The sequence below is a fragment of the Amblyomma americanum genome, chromosome 1 (genome assembly GCF_052857255.1).
Source record: "Amblyomma americanum isolate KBUSLIRL-KWMA chromosome 1, ASM5285725v1, whole genome shotgun sequence".
Lineage (NCBI taxonomy): Eukaryota > Metazoa > Arthropoda > Arachnida > Ixodida > Ixodidae > Amblyomma > Amblyomma americanum.
Genome location: NC_135497.1, coordinates 68,854,591 through 68,868,992, shown reverse-complemented (window position 1 = coordinate 68,868,992; position 14,402 = coordinate 68,854,591). Strand labels below are relative to the sequence as shown.

The 14,402-nt window shown below is 53.5% G+C and overlaps 1 protein-coding gene across 4 annotated transcripts in view; it reads right to left on the bottom strand.

The window, feature by feature from the left end:
- LOC144112966 (uncharacterized) overlaps positions 1-14,128 on the bottom strand; it is a 76,146-nt gene extending 62,018 nt beyond the window's left edge. The window contains exons 1-2 of one of the 4 annotated variants that reach the window (XM_077645812.1): positions 13,889-14,123; positions 11,249-11,360 (exon numbers count right to left, since the gene is read on the bottom strand). The gene's annotated coding sequence lies outside the window, so the exon portion shown is untranslated. Of the gene's footprint in view, positions 1-11,248; positions 11,361-13,888 lie in introns of all 4 variants that reach the window. The other 3 variants (XM_077645811.1, XM_077645814.1, XM_077645815.1) reach the window with 3 other exon arrangements.
- Between the last annotated feature and the right edge of the window lie 274 nt (positions 14,129-14,402).

Below are 14,402 nucleotides of genomic sequence, written 5' to 3'. Positions count from 1 at the left end.
GCTATTCGCAGCGGACTGCGTTCGACGCGCATCTGCCTGAACGTTCGCCGATCGGGCACCAGCGCTTTCAGCTTCGCTGAGCTGGCGACGGGAAATCGCCCGCGCATGGTCGCCCAGACAACTTCCCGCGCGTGCATAGTACGCGCACGGGTCGCATGTGGCGTACGTGACGCGAGGAATTCAACCGTCGCGCAAGCTTGAATGTGCGCGAGCATGCAAGTACGCATGCAGAAGAAAAAGCTGGGGAGGGGGTGCGGGCAGGTCCGTCTATGAAAAAAAACTTATGACAACGTATGTCCGTCTATGGCCTTTTATGATCATCTATACATACCCACAGAAATGCTTACAGCTACTGAAAAACCTATGACAGTAAAGCTATATATGTTCCGAGCAATATAACTGTTTTAGCTGTCTATAGGAAAGCAGACCCGCCTGAAACTACAGCTAAAGACGGCCATCGGAAAGGTCATAGCATAGCTATTTGGGACAATCACCATATAGCAGGACAGAACATATTTTTGTATGCGTGGCAGCGCTCATCTCGAAAATCGCTGCTCTAAAAGTAACGCACCTAATTTACACGAACGAAAACCTCGCTGGTGGAAACAAAAATCAATAAATAAGTAAATATCCACGAAGATAACAAGCAAAAAGGACTCGATCATTACCGAAAAGGCTAAAACAGCCGTTATTCTTCACTAGGGTGCTGAACTGGGTTAGTTGGAAAACACTTCTCAAGAGGCCGCGCAAAAGCAAGAGGACAGCGGGAACTAAAAACACGTAAGCGCCAGGGTCGTGTTAGATATGTAACTTTGCCCACTTCGTGTTACCAGTACGCCGCACCCAACTCAGCTGACCGCTGAGCGCTTCTTAAAGCCCGAAAAGTCGACCACGCAGTCGACGAGCTTCCCGCTCGATGAGATAGAAAGGAACGGTTGCGGGACTATTTCTACAAAGTAGCGCGCTCGTCCCTAAGTTGTCGGCCAGAGCCACGCGCCGGTGAGATTACGGCGCTAAGCTGAAGCCGCGTCGGCGACAGAGTCGGCTTCCCCCGACGATCAGCCGCCGCCGGGGAAGCCGGCAAGAAGACGCGGTGGGGCGAGCGGGGCTCGGAAGCGGACAGAGCCGCCGCTCTCTTCCGGCGCGACCTCTCCGCGCTCCCCAGGCGCGCGCTGGAAAACGCAACAGCGGCAGCTAGTGTGTGACCCCCGTGGAAGAAGACACGCTCCCTCGCAGGAAATCAGGGCCGACTCACTGGAAGCGCGCCGAGCGAAACGCGCCTCTTTCCCCCCCACCCGGCCGCTCTTTCTCGGGCGCGCCTGGCCGCACCACGTTGAGTGATTGGCCCGATCCAGGGTAAACAAGCCGGCGCGCGCGCGCGCGCCGGGAATCGAGAGATTCCGAATGAAAACAGCGCAACCCGCGCTGGGAGCAAACGGGCGGAGGAGGGGGGCGCAAGAAAAAGAGAAGGCGAACAGGCGCGCGACCGTGTGTTGAAACACGGGGCCCCGCTCCGCGCGGTCGCTCTGCCAGGAAGGAGAAGCGCGCTTCCGCCCCCTCAAAACAAAAAACCCTGCCGCGAAATGTCAGCGGTGTACACACGGGCCGCCCCTTCTCTCCCCTTCCGCGACTGTTGCCCCCGCGTCGTATAAGCCGACCGGGCGGAAGAAAACAAGCGCCGCTATTTATTACCGCCTTCCTTCTGAATAGGGACAGTGTTTGGCGACAGTGGCCGCCGCGAACCGATATTCCTCGTGCAGGCCGAACAAATAAGCCGAGAGCGCGTAAATGAGGGCCCAAGCGCACAGCTACAAGCTCCCGCGACGGGCCTCTTTTCAAAAAAAACACTCCGCCTACCCATCTTTTCGCAGATTTAACAGGGGGAACGCCGAGGGTGCTGGCAACGACAGGCACGAGGAACGCGCAGCATCCAGCGAAAGGTCCATCACAATTTAGCGATCCGGTGGCGCGTCACCGGACACTCCGATTCGCCAGAGGCCCGCGTCATTAGGGAAATGCAGTCGCGTGAAAGGAGAGCAATTGCGTGCCGTAATGTCACCTTGAATGCGCGCGCGCAGGCAGAGCCCCTGCATCCGATCGGGTTGCAGCGCCGCGTGGCGCGACAGAAAGGGCAAGGCGGTCGCTGCCGCCCCAACGGGGAAAGAAGTAGCGACAGGGCGCCAGAACACGGAAGTGGGGGAGTAGTGCGGATGCCTGCCACGGCGCCGCGTCGGCGGCTACCGGGAACGACTCGGGACACGGTGTCCCGTTCGCGACCAACAATGGAGTTGCCCTTCGTGCTACTCCCCCCCCCCCCCCCCCCCCAAACTCTTGGCAACCGATTAAACTGATGCCTCGATCAGTATCCTTTACACAATGTTCCCCGTCCTGCCATCTTACCTCTCTACTGTCTTCTTTTAAGGTCGTGGAATAATTCAGATGCCTGTTGCCGTGGATTAAAGTCGAGGTACGTGTCTGGGCCGAGTGTTTGCTCGCACATGCCTGCAACCGGTGCGTTCGATTCATACGCATGAACAACAACGTCGAAGCCTGCCAGTTCGAAGGCATACACGGTACGCCTTAGGGCCACGGAAGTCGGTGTGCCCCAGAGAAAGTCTGCTTTATCAATATTAGCACGTAGCACTAGCGTTATGCCTAACGTTGGATGTGAATTCAAAGGCATTAAAGATGCGACAAACTCATTCGACGGTCTAAGCGCGAGAAAACCGCTATGAATGAGTTTACCGTCACATGGGCAGAAAATGAACCCAAGAACAACTATACCTAGTCCTTGTCCCAAATCCCAGCATTGAAAAGGTGGGTTATATGCAGCAAGAAAAAATGCACGAATGGTGACAAATACAACGGAGCAACAAGGAACTACGCAGAAAACAAGAATATATAACGCCGTGCAGCATAATGTGCGTACAAGCGCTCACACGATATGTGATGGAGAAATGGCATCGGGGAAAATCATGCCAAAGTGAAAGGCATGTGCCAACGCAGATAAATTGAAAGCACGTGCCCTGGCAAATAATAAAGCCGATCATTCCGACTGATGAGGCGGAGTATGCACTAGCGTCGAGATTACTTTTGCGTGACAGATTTTTGTTGCGAATCCTCTTCCATTTTCATTCACATCAATTACAATTAAAGTGGTTTGCAAACTCCTTAATTATTCTCGTTTCTGAGGTTTTAACGCGAATGACTCTACGTTCGCTGTCTTGCGATTGCGACGAGACAAAGTGGATGCTGTAATATGGCGTCGAAGTGGCGGCCCAGCGCCTTAGTAGTTGGCACATCTGCCTCATATTCGGAAGGTGCCTGTTCGTCGGAGGTGCCTTTTCGCCTTTGTTGTTCTGTTGTTTTTATCTGTATTTTATTCTTACTGCCTCAGTTTTTCTGTCTCACCCCTCCGCTTTGCTAGGGGCCCTGCGGTGGCTGAAGACTCGGCTTCAAACGTACACCACCGCGCTTTTCAAAGTGGAACGCGCACGGATGAAAGTCGATGAAGGCGAGTGGTCTGAAGCAGCGACAAGCGAAGCTGCTATGTTCGCGCCGCCGCAGGTTCGAATCCCGCTAGGGCCACATAAGTATGGGTGAGTTTTTCTCCGAGGCTTCACACACGGCCGACGTCGGGTTTGTGCGAGATGACACTACTACAGCTAGCGGAATAAAATACGCTCGAAGCTGGATTGATTACGAGGCCGTATGGACATGCGCAGTGGGGCCTCCAAGGGGAAAAAGGGCGATTGATGTATTTGTGAAGGAGACGTAAAATTTGAAGAGAACGGAGCGAAAGGTACTGTTTGATTTCTGCGACACTTGCATTTAGGCCACAGTCACGCGAGAGAGCAGCCAGTTCTGAATGGAGTCCAGCCTTGTAATTGAATAAGTGTGACGTGGAGGCCACACTGGTGAAGCGAACTCAAGCTGAGCGCGGACGAATTCTAGGCGTACGGATGCTAGTATAGGCGAGTTCCGAAGTTTACAGGGATGATGTCCAGGTGTTCGCAATGATTTGGCACATATGGCGGTCACCTTTGTCGGCCGTGACAAGTTCGGCGTGGGATGCACATCAATTGTAGAATGAAACCCAAGATACAGCAGTCTTATTAGCTAAATAAGAGAAGTGTGAAATGGAACATTTAACGGGTGAAAGAAATTAATTTCCATTCAGTCGAGTGTAAAGACATTTTCCAATCGTTGCGCTAATTACAACATTGAGGTCAGAACTCGCTGCTGGGTTCGATCACCAGTGCAGCCGGGCACCCACCGGCTTTCTAATGGGTAGGAGATTTCCCCCGGCCTGGTGTGCTGCTCTTCTTGGGCGAGATGTTTGGAAAAGAGCTTTCAGTCACGTCAGCACGACGTAATACTGCAGCCGCCGCCACCACACAAGTTGGTACAAGCAGAGTGCTCACAGGCAAAGGCGCCAGGCACGGCCTCTGGGAAATGAGGCTGTGCTAACCCTATGCTTCGCCAACGTGGTACTGCCAAGAATGCTTGCACAAAGGAACACAAAATCAACAGCTCACTGCTTCAGCAAGCCTTAGAATCTATTTAAAGACAATGCTTTTTTCTTGTCAAGCTTCTTTTCAAGAGTCGATGCCTACGAGTTTCAGTTTTCATAGTTTAAGTATATAAATAGATATTTGTTCCCCTTTTTAATTGGTGTCATAAATATTGAGTTTGCATTCTTTCGTGTCGTATTTCCCCTCCTGCTTGGGCCTACCAAGGCTGGCAGTATTGTGTAAATAAAAATAATACAATAAATAAAAAGTAACAGCGCTCATCATGCCACCGGTTGGAATCACGTGATCCGAAAGGATCGTTTGCGCCACACTAGCCCGCAGTGTATTCGGTGCGCAGGGTGACGGCTGGGTACCAATAGGCGTTACCATAATAGCCGCTGCTGCGGCCTCCCTATAAGCGGAGAAGGGAAAAGCTAAGCATCGTGCTATCGCACTAAATATGAGCTGCAACGCACAAGTTCCGGTAAGGGTTCAGTGTACGACGCAGAGCACACATACAGACATGCATCCAGCCGTCGACGAAAAGAACAAAGCACCTTAGAATTTGAAAGCACGAACTGCTGGGCGAGTTGGTTTTACATGATGTATATGTACGTATGTACATGAACCGGCGCAACAGTACACGGCCTGAGAAGACAATAGAGGGAAGAGTAGAAACGGACATAACACAATTAGCACTGAACAAATGGCATTTATTTGTCGCTGTACGAATATAAATACACGTAAGGCAACCAAAAAATGAATGACTTCCACCGCAATGAGCACACTCCTGCACCAAGGAACCCCGCAAAGCAACAACGGGTAAGTCGCACAGTTCAAAAAACGAAGTTCTTTTCCCGCTAAAGATATCGAGGGAGCACTTACACAGCAATCACCCTGATTCTTGATCTATGTGGCCTAAATTATCTCTCGCCACAGCTGATCCTTGTTTCTTGAAGCAACTCGGCACTTTTCGAACTGCGGGATGCACTTGCATGCTCTGCTCTCTAGGCCGTGTTACAATGTCGTGTGCCGTTGCGCTAATTCATGTCCACCCTATAACTGTAAATCGCGACGTTTTAACGGCTCAGTGGTGAAGGCGCTCGGCTACTGATCCGGAGTTCCCGGGTTCGAACCCGACCGCGGCGGCTGCGTTTTTATGGAGGAAAAACGCTGAAGCGCCCGTGTGCTGTGCGATGTCAGTGCACGTTAAAGGTCCCCAGGTGGGCGAAATTATTCCGGAACCCTCCACTACGGCACCTCTTATTCCTTTCTTCTTTCACTCCCTCCTTTATCCCTTCCTTGACGGCGCGGTTCAGGTGTCCAACGATATATGAGACAGATACTGCGCCATTTCCTTTCCCCAAAAACCAATTATTATTATTATTATATTAACGTCCCGAAGAAACACGTGGGTTATGAGGAACGCCGTAGTGGAGGGTTCCGGCTTAAGTTAGACCCCGGGGGTACTTTTGCGTGCGCCGACCTCTCACAGCGGGGCCTTCTGCGTTTCGCCTCCATCGAAATACAACCGTCGCAGCCGGGGTCGAACCCGCGACCTTGGGATCAGCAGCCGAAAGCCACTGCGGCGGGTGGAGAAAGTACCCTGCATGTGCAAGTCGGGTGTTTAAAGGCGCATTGGTTCGCTACAAAGCGGAAACCTCAGCTGGTTCACTCCAGACGCGTTGCAGGTCATATTTAGCGCGACAGTGCATTAATCTATCTGCACAGGTTACACGTTTACAGGCGCCTCGTAAGGAGAGCGAACACAACTCCTGCAGGGAAGAACCATGCTCAGAATGAAACTGCAGTTTACGCGCTCCGATATAAGGAATGACATAAAGCACTGTCTGGTTGAATGTATTGGAATGTTGGCAAAATATTTTATTTTTTAGAGTCGCGAGGCTTTCTCTGCCAAAAAAGTACTTGCGAAACTTTTGCGCAGGCAGCACACACTCTGTGCGGCGCGGTGTTCTCACACATCTGAAACGTTGCGAAGTAGTCGTTTTAGCATTAATTCTCACATTTTGTCTCTCACCAGCGGTGACATCTTTACGCTAAGCAGACCAAACTTCCTCCTTAACGAAGATAGGTCTTTGCAGCAAGCAAAAGCGCCACTGGCGGCTTCTTCGGCGCCTTTGGCACGTCGCTCGAACATTAACGCCTGGACTCCATGTGCGCGAAAGAGCGAGCGACGCGACAAGGCGGCACGGCGACGCGAACCCGCGACGTGCGCAGCGGACTCCGTGCTTTGTGCACTCAAGCTTAGAAAACACGCCCGTAACCTGTTCTCTCTCTTAAAATTTTGTGAGTGTGCCTCATAGTCAGGGCCAAAGGAATATTTCCTCTACGGCAGCGGTGTAGCGGCAGTGGAGATAACCAACGGCGTGCTTGCGGAGACGAAGTCACATCACGGATTCACGGGGGAGGTGTGCTCTCGTTCGGTGCGTGTGCACTCCGGCTTAGTAAAAACACTCCCATAAACTGTCACCGCAATGTGATTATAAGTGAGCAAACTAAATTTACCAGTGAGAATGCGCACCGCGAGTGTTTCTGCACAGTTGGAGCGCAGCGGCACGGTGGATCGAGCGCCGGTACCCGCGGCTCGACACGCCCGCAGTACGCCCGCTCGCGTAGCCCGCTCCAAATGCTGTTAGCCCTCCGCACCCAACAAGTAGATTGTTTTAATTTAAACCATGCTGGTCTGCCTCTCAGCTACAAAACCAAATATTTTCTCGACGGTGGCGATGACCAAACGACGCGCTGGTTTCGTTAGATGTACCGGAAGCGGCTTTGGGGAGCTCTGATTGGCCAGTCGCGCGGGGGACTTCCGGGCGACGAGCGAAATTTTCTGTGGATGCAGATCCGAGCGACACGGCAAGCGACACATGCATTTTGCTTCGCGCGACGGCGTCGCTTGCCGCCGTCGCCTTCGTGTGAGTTTTCGCGTACATAGAGTCCAGGACTCCATGCACGCGAAAACTCACGCGAACGCGGCAAGCGACGCCGTCGCGCGAAGCAAACTGCATGTGTCGCTTGCCGTGTCGCTCGGATCTGCACCCACAGAAAATTTCGCTCGTCGCCCGGAAGTCCCCCGCGCGATTGGCCAATCAGAGCCCCACAAAGCCGTTTCCGGTTCGTCCACGGTTTCTCACGGGTACATCTCACGAAACCAGCGCGTCGTTTGGTCATCGCAACCGTCGAGAAAATATTTGGTTTTGCAGCTGAGAGGCAGACCCGCATGATTTAAATAATTAAAACAATCTACTTGTTGGGTGCGGATGGCTAACAGCATTTGGAACGGGCTACGCGAGCGGGAGTACTGCAGGGAGAGTTGCGTGTCGAGCCGCGGGTACCGGCGCTCGATGCACCCTGCCGCTGCGCTCCAACTGTGCAGAAACACTCGAGGCGTGCATTCTCACTGGTAAATTATAGTTTGCTCACTTACAATCAGATTGCGGTGACAGTTTATGGGAGTGTTTTTACTAAGCCGGAGTGCACAGGCACCGAACGAAAGCACACCTCCCCCGTGAACCCGTGATGTGACTTCGTCTCCGCAAGCACGCCGTTGGTTATCTCCACTTCCGCTACACCGCTGCCGTAGAGGAAATATTCCTTCAGCCCTGACTACGAGGCACACTCACAAAATTTTAAGAGAGAGAACAGGTTACGGGCGTGTTTCTAAGCTTGAGTACGCAAAGCACGGAGTCCGCTGCGCACGTCGTGGGTTCGCGTCGCCTGCCGCCTTCGCTTGCACGGAGGTTGCCCGCACAAGCGACGGAGCGAGCGTCGCCGTGCCGCCTTGTCGCGTCGCTCCAGGCTTAAGGCCTCATCTAAAAGCGATAAATTTCTGCTTGACGGAGCGGGACTGTTGCACCGATTCGCAAAAGCGGGAGCACCGACACAGAGCAATCGAGCACACACTCTGGATGTGAATTCGCAATTCCCAGGCTACGTAACGCCTTTTTATTTATTTTTTCGCCGCCTTGACTCCCCGATGCCCAGAGGGTCGCCGCCAATCGTCGGAGAGAGAAAGAGAGCAGACACAGCTGCATCGAGCTCCGACCGCACCGTTTACCCTCGGTCCTTGCACCTCGTACCTTCCTGCTCCAAAGCACAGCGTAGCTTTGCCGCGACGCCCGGAGCCGTGGCGGAACCAGCCTCCGCAGCATCCCACTGGCCCGGTCGCGGCCTCTTAGCTCGCCTGCCGGGTCGAAACACGACTCCTCAGCCCAACCGGGCCGCATTTGAACGGGTGCGCTCCCCTCCGGGGGCACACAGCAAGCTACTCGAGCACGAGGGCGGAAAGCACGAAAGCATGAGGAAAATTTGCTGTCGTCACTTCCTGGAGGCCATCTGCAAGCTTGCGCGAGCACAGCGTTTGCACACGGGGCCTGAAGGTAAATTCAGTAAATACAACTCAAGAACTAAGCGGCAAGTGCTTCTCAAAGGGTGCCCTCGAGCCAATGTCGTAGAGACATTGTTATGACTTCGCGATCGACCAACTTGCACCTGCTAGCGTGGCATCGCAGGTGGCTGGCAGGTGTAACGCGATCGGTCGTGACGTCGTCACAATGAGTCAACACCACTGGCTGGGGGGAACCCTTTTAGGAGCACTTGCCCCTTAGTTTTTTATTAGTTTTATCGGACTATACAGTGTTTTTGCAAGCACCGCAGATATGTCTCCGCGGAAAAGTAAAAATTGGTGTTTCAGAAGTATATCATCTCAGTAACTGTAAGAAAGCGTCCACATTTCCGTTATCACTGACAGGCTGAGTTCTAAAGCGCCTTATACTGAACTGAGCTATTGAGCTGTCGTCCTTGTCGACAAAGGGGACATTGTGATTCAGAGAAATTATTTGGCGGGGTCGGGCGCTGATTTCGCCCGGTTCGTCTGCATACGCAGTGTGCTCCTCGCCTGTTTTAAACAAGCAGCCTTTCGATTAAAGTCTTGTCAACATACTATATACGTCCCCATCAACGCCGTCACGGGATGAACTAATCGCGACGAAAGGAGGCTAATCAGACCTATGTTCCCTTTGCAGGCTGCGCTTCGGTCAGAGAGGGAAGCTGTAGTGCATGGGCGGCTCCGCTACCCGCGATAAGTTCGACAACTTCCAGCTTCTTTTCGCGCACTGAAGAAACACAGGATTTTCCGCCCCGTGGGCGATATAATGCTTCCGCATTAATACGGCAGCTATCACTGGCCACAGTGAAATTAAAGACATTTCGAAACCGTTACAGGTTTCCTGTTGACAACAGGAACCCGCAGCGGTTTCGAAATTTAACTTAAAACTATGGACACTGGGTGCTTCTTGTTTATTTCATGGAACTTGTCAATGGGCGACATTCACGATCTAGGGGAGGCTGTTCAATCAAGCCAGAATGGCGGCTAAAAAAAAGAGCGCTGCTGTGATTAGCTTATAGGTAGAATCAACGCTTGTTCTTCAATTGCACAATTTACACGTGCTGTCCTGTCGACACTGTACGCCTCCAATTGGCGAGTAAAATATAATATTAAAAGCGCTAACGGATGAACTGGCGACAATGTTTTAGAAAATCTCGTTTGTTTGCGAAAACTTCCACCGTGTAAACAGTCAGACGTTACAGATGCTGCGCCCGTCACATCAGGTTATGTTGAGAACAAAGAAGCAAGAAAAATTGAGCGTCGTCGGTCGCCTGGGTTTAAATTCACAAATCTGCGCCCTTTTAAGTTTACCGTGCCAGTCAATCTTAATGGCCAAGCCTGTCGTTAAAAATAATTACAGCTCTGAAGCCACGTGTATAGAGGCAAAAAAGCCCCAGAAGAATATTCTTCTTCTACTGTTTTACGCACTCTCTCCTCTGATTAATTTCCCCAGAAGTTTCCCTGCCTCCATCTTGCGCGTTTGTCGGCAGTCGGACGATGACATGCAATGCAGTACACGGCCTGTATAATGAAACTTTTATTCTGTTCCGTTCTCGCTTTCCGGGTGGCCGGTCCCGGCGACATAGCGGACGTGTGCCTTGGCCCAGTGACAGCGAGCTAAAATAATTGAAATGGAATCGTCATCATAAGCTCCTCGCCCAGCATAACAACTGCGCCATTTCACTACTCGGTTTTCATGCTTGAAGTGTGCCTCGGCTGTGTCACCCGTGACAAGTGCTCTGCTATTCAGGACCACCTTGTCTCAGTTGTTTTCGCTCCTCTAAGTCCGTACAGATCACTTTTCTGGAAACGGGCCTTTTCTGTGAGCCGATCTCCGCGCGTTTTTTTTTTTTTAGCGCGCCAGTGGGCTAAAGCAGGGAGAGGAGTTTCAGTTTAACTTCTGCGATGCCGTCACGTTACTGCCAAGAATGCTCGCACGATACACAAAATCAACAGCCCACTGCTTCAGCAAGCGTTGAAAGCTGTTCAAAGAGAATATTTTCTTTTTTGTACGTACCAGTGCGCTGATCTTAAAACATGTTGCGATATGCTGTCTGCATAGCGGCTGCCAGCAGTCAAGCTCACAAGATCTGAAAAGATCGCTGTTGCCGGATTAGTACGCTCTGTATTTTGTCCGCGGATTAGCGACACGCTGTGAAGAGGCGTTGCCATAATGGCTGCCACCCCTGTTAGCAAGAATGAGAGAGGATGAGGAGTGCGGCCTCCCCGGCTTTCGCTCTGGAGCCAATAGCATGCAGCCTTTCCGCTCTGCTCCGGGAAGAAGAAGTGACGTCATTTCATCCACCTTCCTAAATGCGCCGCTTACCTGGACAGCGCTCCCACTGGCATTAAGGTGACAGCGGGGGAGTCTTTCGGCACAGCACACTACGCCGATGGCAAGGCCGTCTGCCCCGAGGAAAGTCCCCGCGCGGCTATCACTGTAAAAGAAGTACGCGCGAGGGGCCTACTCGCTGACAAGAGTCGTGCCAAGCAGTTAGCGCTGACCGAACCCCCCCCCCCGTAACTGTAGACGAGCTGAAGATGCTCGTGCGACTCGGTCTTCACTTGGCGGCGACGCAATCATTTGCACAAGCCAGCAGGCAAGACCGTTATCTGTGGAGCAGTTGATGCGTCGCTAAAAGCTGTTCAATTTTTTCTTTCTTTTGTTTTCGCGAATATGAACTGTGCTGGGACTCAGCCGCCGGCTCATGCTTTCCCTTTGAAGCTGACGGTGCTGCTGATAGTGAAAACAGCGCCCAATGAGGGACCGACAATGAAGTTTATTCTGCGCGAACTCATCCATAGGCACTGGGCGGCATGTCGTCCCATCTCAGCGATAACTCTGCGTGAGAGCAACTTCAGCCTCCGCCCCGATCCCATGTACCCAAAGCTCCTGTCTTCTTGCGTCGCTGCCATAGTATATAGCTATGACCCGCTCACGCAGATTCTCCTTGCAATAGTTCGCAGCGCAGCCAGTGTGGCGCTGGTGTCGTGAAATTTGCGAATAGCCGGCCCATTACGGGGGCGCCAATTGTGTATGCAGTTTGCACCATACCGTGCGAGTCCCCTGAACAATAGAAGATCAGGCTCAGATTTAACGCCGAATAACTTTTGGTCGACATGCAGGGTAAGGCCAAAAGCGATCTGTAGCTACCGCTTCGTGAATGCTACACGTCAAAATTGGCGTGGACGAAGGAAAATGCAACCGTGAACTCTTCCCGCTCCCTTCCATTAGGACCGTCGTAATCAAAACTATAAGTTATATCTGCAAATCCAAGTTGTAGGCTACGCCGCCACCTCACTAAGAATTCAAAAACTTGGCTGGTCTCGCTGCTCAAACTGGACACCGAGCAGGCCCATGTAAATAATGGAAGCCAATACAAATGGAGGGGATCGCTTCCTACTTGACCGGCTCAGGTCGGCAACGAGGTTGTGCATGAACGGAAGAAGAGAGCACAGACGATCGCAACAATGGCAAGGAATGACACCAAGACGGCAGAATACAATCGCCGCACGGCAGCAGCCGGAAGAAAAAGGAAAATAAAAATCGGGGCGCCGGCAGGAAAACGATTTCCAACTAACGACGTAGCGCGGAAATGTTTGTTCTTTCTCCGGAGCATCCGACCATGGCGCCCTGATGTATCGCAGGAAGAGAAGGCGGCCGACAGGCGACGCCGCCTCCTCCACTCTTTGTGCAAGAGCATGATGCATCTTTCAGCAGAATCGCGTCCGCTACTTCCATCAAGCCTCGAAAGAGACGGCGGATGAATAAAAAAAGCGAGATAATGCAGAGGACGCGGCGCCTTTGTGGCGACGTATCACTAGATCTCGGGGCTGCTGCCGCCGAGTGGGCACTGAAGACAGCGGAAGCCGGCGCTGCATCTTCGCGCCAGCGGCAAAGGCGCGATTCGCGTTCCTGACTCATCTTTTGACTCACTCCCCAGGGGGTCTTGGAAGCCCCCGAGGAGCCTCCGACGACGTCCGGCACCGGGCGAGCGGCCGCACGCTCCGCCTGGGACAGCTCGCGACGCCAGGCACCGAGAAAGATCGAGGTCAGCTATCTTTCCGATGCCCGGCCCAGCTCCCTCCCCCACTTCCTTTTCTCCATCTAGCGAAAACAAGCGCGCGCGGGAGAAAGCGGTCAGAACGAATTGCATCACTGCGGGGGAATTTGCAAAGGCGACAGTGGACTCATGCGTGCGCGCGATCGCAGGTTTTGACAAAGGCGGCCCGTCAGCCACCAGCCGGCACAAATCGCGGTGACGGCGGAGTCTCGCGGGAACCCAGACCGGCCGGAGAAAGACTGCCTCGCGCACAATGACGGCCGTCTCGGTCGTTCGCACGATGTCGCTATGAAAGAGTGCTCGACGTCGAAATAAAGTTCAGCCACGGAAGAAATGCAGCCAGCTCGAAACGATTCAGGAAACGGCGCAGTCACAATCAATCGCAAACACCGCTTCGCGTGGGACGCCTATCTGCATATATAATGGGACCCGCATATAGGTCACTGAAACGTGCCTCACTTTTATGAAAGGCACGTCCCGCAGCTTTTCCGCAGGCCGCGGCCTTTGAACCGAGCGCCCACGGCGAGCTAGCAGCGACAGCGACTTGATTTCGCCCACCACGAGTACTTGTTCAAGCCTTCCACACAATCAAATGCCGCGCTCCCAGCGAGCGCGGAAATGCACTTTTTTTTTCTACTTTCCCGATAGGGTTGCAGCGAGCAGCTGAGCTTCGTCGGCGACCAAGCCGTTTCTGGCGGCGTCGTTCGGGCTGCTATTCTAAACGCTGACTCGTGCAGACAGGCTCGCGTTTCGATGGCCCATGTGCCTGACATCTCGCGGGACAGCCCGGCCGCGGCTGGTGCAACTAGCCAAGGCGCGCAGCCGCAGCGAGCTCGACCCCCGCTGACCCCAACTCCCCGGCGAAACAAACAGCCCCGGCGCGTGTCTCCAAACAAACTTGCCTCTCCGGACAGCGGCGGCGGACCGTCACCGGAGCTGCGTCGTCCGGCTACGCAATCCGCTGCTTGACCAACCCGGGCTGCGGTCCGTGCGGTGTGGCCGAGGGACCAGGCACAACAACGTCCATGATTCGCGCACCACTGCCGGCCTACGACGTCGCCAAAGCAACTTTCGCGACTGGCCCGGCGCCCGCTGGTGCGCGGTGCGCCCTACCGAAAGCGCCGGCTGCTCTTCTCTCTCTCCCTCAGTCTGCCCGGAGGAGAGGAGCCCCCTTCGGGCGAGTCCACTTGCCGCGGCCGGGGGGATCCGGCGGGGATGCGCGCGCCAGCTGCCTCCGTCAGGTTGCGGTGCGCTATGCACGCGCACCTTGCGCTGCCGCTTGCATCCTTCGGCGGCCCCTGTTGTCAAGTCAGCAATGAGATCACTCGGTCGAACGAGACAATGCCGCCGGAGCCGAGAAAGTGCAGGAACAAAAACTTCGACCACACTTGGCTTCAACGATGCGCGAGTCTTTAC